This window comes from Rhinoraja longicauda, chromosome 43, assembly GCF_053455715.1.
Source record: "Rhinoraja longicauda isolate Sanriku21f chromosome 43, sRhiLon1.1, whole genome shotgun sequence".
In the NCBI taxonomy this organism is placed as follows: domain Eukaryota; kingdom Metazoa; phylum Chordata; class Chondrichthyes; order Rajiformes; family Arhynchobatidae; genus Rhinoraja; species Rhinoraja longicauda.
In genome coordinates, this window is record NC_135995.1 from 5,494,303 (window position 1) to 5,500,452 (window position 6,150).

A 6,150-nucleotide genomic window follows, 5' to 3' on the forward strand; every position below is an offset into this window, starting at 1 on the left:
TCGCTTTTGAATGGGAAAACCCAGGAACGGGTAGAAAGCAACAGTATCGCTGGAAAGTACTTCCTCAGGGATTTACTGAATCTCCAAACCTGTTCGGTCAAATCTTGGAACAGGTGTTAGAGGAATACCCATGTGTCCCCCGGATCCAGCTCCTGCAGTATGTGGATGACCTCCTGATCTCTGGAGAGGGAGAAGGGGAGGTGCGGGATGCCACTATAATATTACTAAATTTCCTGGGAGAGAAGGGACTAAGGATATCGAGGAATAAACTCCAGTTTGTGGAACAAGAGGTGAAGTACCTGGGCCACCTAATTAGTGGGGTAAAGCGAAGAATAAATCCTGAAAGAATCGCAGGAATTACAGGCTTGCCGATGCCTCGGAATAAAAAGGAAATCAGAAAATTTCTGGGGCTAATTGGGTACTGTAGACTCTGGATCGATGACTATGCCAGACAAGTCCGGTTCTTGTACAACAGGCTAGGAGATGAGAAAGATAAGGTGGAATGGGACCCGAAAGAACAACAGGATTTCCATCAGCTAAAGAATAGCTTGATAACCGCTCCTGTTTTAGCCCTGCCATCAATAGGCCAGCCCTACCATCTGTTTGTAAATGTGGAGGATGGGATAGCCCTCGGGGTATTGACTCAGAGGAGGGGGGGAAGCCGGCAGCCTGTGGCATTCTTATCAAAAATATTGGACCCAGTGTCACGAGGATGGCCTGTCTGTATACAGGCAGTGGCAGCCACAGCGGTCCTAGTAGAGGAGAGCAGGAAATTGACCTTTGGGGGGGTTTTGGTGGTCTCCATCCCACATACGGTGAGAACAATATCGGCACAGAAGTCTCAGAGGTGGTTGACAGACTCAAGGATATTAAAGTATGAAGCTATCCTGATGGAAAAGGATGATTTGACCCTAATTACGGACAAAAACTTCAACCCATCTCAGTTTTTGTACCCGCCCGAAGAAAAAGAAAAAGAGACAGAGAAGCCAGAACATGATTGTTGCGAAATAATAGAATTAGAGACCAAGAGTAGGGAGGACCTGGGGGAACAGCCTCTGGCTGAGGGAGGTCGATGGTTTATAGATGGGTCATCTCGGTGCATAGATGGGAAAAGACACAGTGGATAAGCCATAATTGACGGGAATACATTAAGTGAAATAGAGGCTGGACGATTACCTGGGAGCTGGTCAGCCCAGTCCTGTGAGCTCTGTGCCCTGATGCGGGCATTGGAGTTACTCGAAGGCCAAGAAGGCACCATATATACTGATTCGAAATATGCTTTTGGGGTGGTGCATACCTTTGGAAAGATTTGGAAGGAAAGGGGAATGATAACAGCGAGAGGAAAGGAGTTAACACATGAACGGTTGATTGAAAAAACCTTGGAATCATTAGCAAAGCCAGAGCAAATGGCAGTAGTACATGTGGCGGGACACCAGAAGGGAAATTCTCTAGAGGCCCGGGGAAACAGAGCCGCGGACGAAATGGCAAAATGGGCGGCTTTACAGGTGACAGTAAAGATGATGTCTCTGATACCTCTCAGGGAAGGGATGGAGAAGATACCCGTGTTTTCCAAATTCGAGATAGGTAGGATGAATGAGTTGGGAGCAAAAATAGCAAAAGATGGACGGTGGTTGACGCCGGATGGGAAGCAACTGCTAAATAATAATAATAATAATAATAATACATTACATTTATATAGCGCTTTTCATATACTCAAAGACGCTTTACAGGGATTTAGAGAACATAGGGAAGTGAATAAATAGATAAATAAGTAAACGAACAGAGAAAGGAGACAGAGGGTGAGGTGGCCTTCAGTGGTTGAAGGCAGTACTGAATAGGTGAGACTTCAGTGATGTTTTGAATGTGGTGAGTGTGGAGGAGTCTCTAACGGTTTGAGGTAGAGTTCCATAGGGTGGGAGCAGCGATGGAGAAAGCCCTGTCCCCCCAGGATCTGAGTTTGGTCCGGATGTGGGGGGATAGGAGATTGGCAGCAGCAGAGCGGAGGGTGCAGGTGGGAGTGTGCCTGTGGATGAGGTCGGTCAGGTAGGATGGGGCCAGGTTATGGAGGGCTTTGTAGGTCATGAGGAGGATTTTGTACTGGATTCTCTGGGGGATGGGGAGCCAGTGGAGCTTGTAAAGGACGGGGGTGATATGGTCACGGATCGGGGAGTGGGTGAGTAGACGGGCAGCGGAGTTTTGAATGTATTGAAGTTTACTGATTAGGAGGTTATCAGAGAATTATTGGGGAGATTACATTCCCAGTCACACTGGGGGGCTCAATCATTATGTGATACCCTTTTACGTACGTATGCTTGTAGGGGAATATATACTCTGGCTAAACAAGCAGTCTCAAGCTGTGTCATCTGTCAGAAGATAAATAAGAAAGTGATGAGGGCAAAACAGTTAGCCATCAGACCATTCCAGAGAGTACAGGTAGATTTTACTGAACTCCCTAGGGTGCAGAAATGTAAATACCTCCTAGTGGTAGTGGATCACTTTACTCGTTGGGTGGAAGCATTTCCCACAGTAAATGCCACTTCACAGGTGGTAGCCAAAATTCTATTGGAACAAATAATCCCGCGGTATGGAATCATCGAATCTCTCGATTCAGATCGAGGAACCCATTTCGCATCAAAAGCCCATTTGCTCATTTGTGATGCCCTGGGGATAAAATGGAAGTTGCATACTCCCTGGCACCCGCAGAGTTCGGGAATGGTGGAGAGGATGAATGGCACCCTAAAGACACAAATTACCAAACTAATGGAGGAGACTAGACTACCTTGGATTATGTGCTTGCCGATAGCCTTGCTTAGAATTCGAACCGCCCCACGAAAGGATATAGCAGTATCCCCCTACGAAATGTTGTTTGGGTTACCTTATTTGGGAAAGATAGAAGGAATACCCACCTTAGAGGGAAGTGATGTTTTCTTAAGGAACTATCTATTGGCAGTATCTCGTTCTATTACAGAATTAAAAACCAAGGGGCTGCTGGCACAGAGTCCCCCTCTCGACTTTCCAATCCATTCTGTGAAGGCGAGAGACTGGGTTCTTGTGAAATCGTGGAAGGAGGAGAAGTTGCAACCCCGTTGGACTGGTCCGTATTTGGTATTGTTGACCACGGAGACGGCAGTGCGGACGAAAGAGAAAGGGTGGACACACGCAGCGCGAATAAAGGGACCAGTGGAACCTCCGGCTGAGGACGACTGGACAGTAAGGCAAGGGAGGAAACCACTGACTCTGATCTTTGAGAAAGAACGATTGAACTAGAAGATTACAATGCAGTGCGTGGCACTGGTGCTCATGATGGTTGCCACTGTAAGTAAATGCATGGACAGCTGTGATAAATGTTACCGCCCCATCAGGTATGGCGGACAAATCATAAGGTCTTTTACCTATTATTCCGATGCGCCTGACGCATGTTATACCTTTAGGGCCAAGACCAGCTGTAAGGAGGGGGGGGTAGAATACTACCTAGTGCAGAATTTGGGATACTCAGGGGCAAGGATAGGTAGCATCTGCCCCAAAGGAGAGAGATGGTTTTGCTTATGGAAAGCCGGACAATGGGGAATGGAGTCCCGGTTGGGGAAGGAACATCTAGACAGGCAAAAGGAAATCCTAATAAAATGGCTACGAGCAAAAGGGACAACCCGACCAGCCCCACCAGCCCCAACTAAGGGACCTCAAGTACATGTATCCTTGTATGAAGAGATACAGAAGCTGATAGAAATTCCTGAATTGGGAGAGAATCTCTTTGTGGACCTGGCTACCAGGATTGCTCAGACGCTAAATGTCAAGGACTGCTGGGTTTGTGGAGGACCTCTTATGAGTTCTCAATGGCCTTGGAGGGGATCAACTGTCGAAGTGGGGGACCTATTTGGGTGGAACATCACGAAAGTGAGAGATCGGGGACCCCAGGAATGGCTATTGACTGACGCTCCAATAGGGACGGAATGTATAGCTCGACCAAAGACTCAGGGGAGGGAAGAAGTAGGCATTAGTCCTTGTCAACGCATCTTAACCTTGTGGGTGAACCAGACACGGACCTGGTGGCCTGAGGAACCTAAATGGTATCTGGCCAAAGAAGACTGGGGAAATTGTACAAACATCACCCCAGTCAGAGATAAAACAGGCAACGAAAGCCGAGTCTGGAACTGCACAGGGAACAACCCATATCAGGGTTTACCAGTTTTACGGGACCTCTGGGAGAGGGACACGGTCAGTGGACCTGCTCCAGAGGGATTACTCTGGATCTGTGGACATAAGGCCTACTCAATACTTCCGGGAAAATGGAGTGGAACGTGTTTCATTGGGTTAGTGCAGCCGGGATTCTTTTTATTGCCAGCCGGGGAAGGACGAATGCTGGGCACTCCAATGTTTGATGACCTACAAAGGGAAAAAAGAGAGTTGGAGATAGGAACCTGGGAGGATGATGATTGGCCTCCGGCCCGAATCATTTCATATCATGGGCCAGCCACCTGGGCTCAGGATGGTTCCTGGGGATATCGTACCCCGGTGTACATGCTAAACCGGATAATACGCTTACAGGCTGTATTGGAGGTGATCACTAATCGAACTGCTGCCACACTAGAGATGTTGGCAAAGCAGCAAACGCAGATGAGAACAGCAATATACCAAAATTGATTGGCCCTAGACTACCTCCTAGCCGAAGAAGGAGGGGTATGTGGGAAATTCAACCTCTCTAATTGTTGCCTGAATATTGACAATAACGGACAGGCAGTAATGGACATATCCGAAGGAATCCGGAAATTGGCGCATGTTCCAGTGCAAAACTGGAACTCAATTATGGGCATTGGATGGTGGGATTCCCTCCTGGGAGGGTCATGGTGGAGAACGGTGGCACAGGTGATCTTATGTGCACTGGCTGGGCTGATCTTTATTCCCTGTTGTGTACCTTGTCTTAGGGAGCTCATAACTAGGAGCATAAGTCAGATGCAGGCTGTAGCAGTGCCAATGGGGACAAGAGGGGAGGTGCACAAACTTAAAACACATGGTATTGAGGGTTCAGTGTTGAGGTGGATAGAAAATTGGTTGGCGGACAGGAAGCAAAGAGTAGGAATAAACGGGTCCTTTTCGGAATGGCAGGCAGTGACTAGTGGGGTACCGCAAGGCTCAATGCTGGGACCCCAGTTATTTAGAGTGTATATTAATGATTTGGGCGAAGGAATTGAATGCAACATCTCTAAGTTTGCGGATGACACGAAGCTGGGTGGCAGTGTTAGCTGCGAGGAGGATGCTAGGAGGCTGCAGAGTGACTTGGATAGATTAGGCGAGTGGGCAAATGCATGGCAGATGCAATATAATGTGGATAAATGTGAGGTTATCCACTTTGGCGGCAAAAACAGGAAAGCAGAGTATTACCTGAATGGTGACCGATTGGGAGAAGGGGAGATGCAACGTGACCTGGGTGTCATGGTGCACCAGTCATTGAAAGCAAGCATGCAGGTGCAGCAGGCAGTGAAGAAAGCGAATGGTATGTTGGCATTCATAGCAAGAGGATTTGAGTTTAGGAGCAGGGAGGTTCTGCTGCAGTTGTACAGGGCCTTGGTGAGACCGCACCTGGAGTATTGTGTGCAGTTTTGGTCTCCTAACCTGAGGAAAGACGTTCTTGCCTTAGAGGGAGTACAGAGAAGGTTCACCAGATTGATCCCTGGGATGGCGGGACTTACATATGAGGAAAGACTAGATAGACTGGGCTTGTACTCGCTGGAATTTAGAAGACTGAGGGGGGATCTTATAGAAACATATAAAATTCTTAAGGGGTAGGAGAGGCTAGATGCGGGAAGATTGTTCCCGATGTTGGGGGAGTCCAGAACCAGGGGTCACAGCTTAAGGATAAGGGGGAAGTCTTTTAGGACCGAGATGAGAAAACATTTCTTCACACAGAGTGGTGAGTCTGTGGAATTCTCTGCCACAGAAGGTAGTTGAGGCCAGTTCATTGGCTATATTTAAGAGGGAGTTAGATGTGGCCCTTTTTGCTAAAGGGATCAGGGGGTATGGAGAGAAGGCAGGTACAGGCTACTGAGCTGAATGATCAGCCATGATCATATTGAATGGCGGTGCAGGCTCGAAGGGCCGAATGGCCTACTCCTGCACCTATTTTCTATGTTTCTATGTCTATGTTTCTACGTT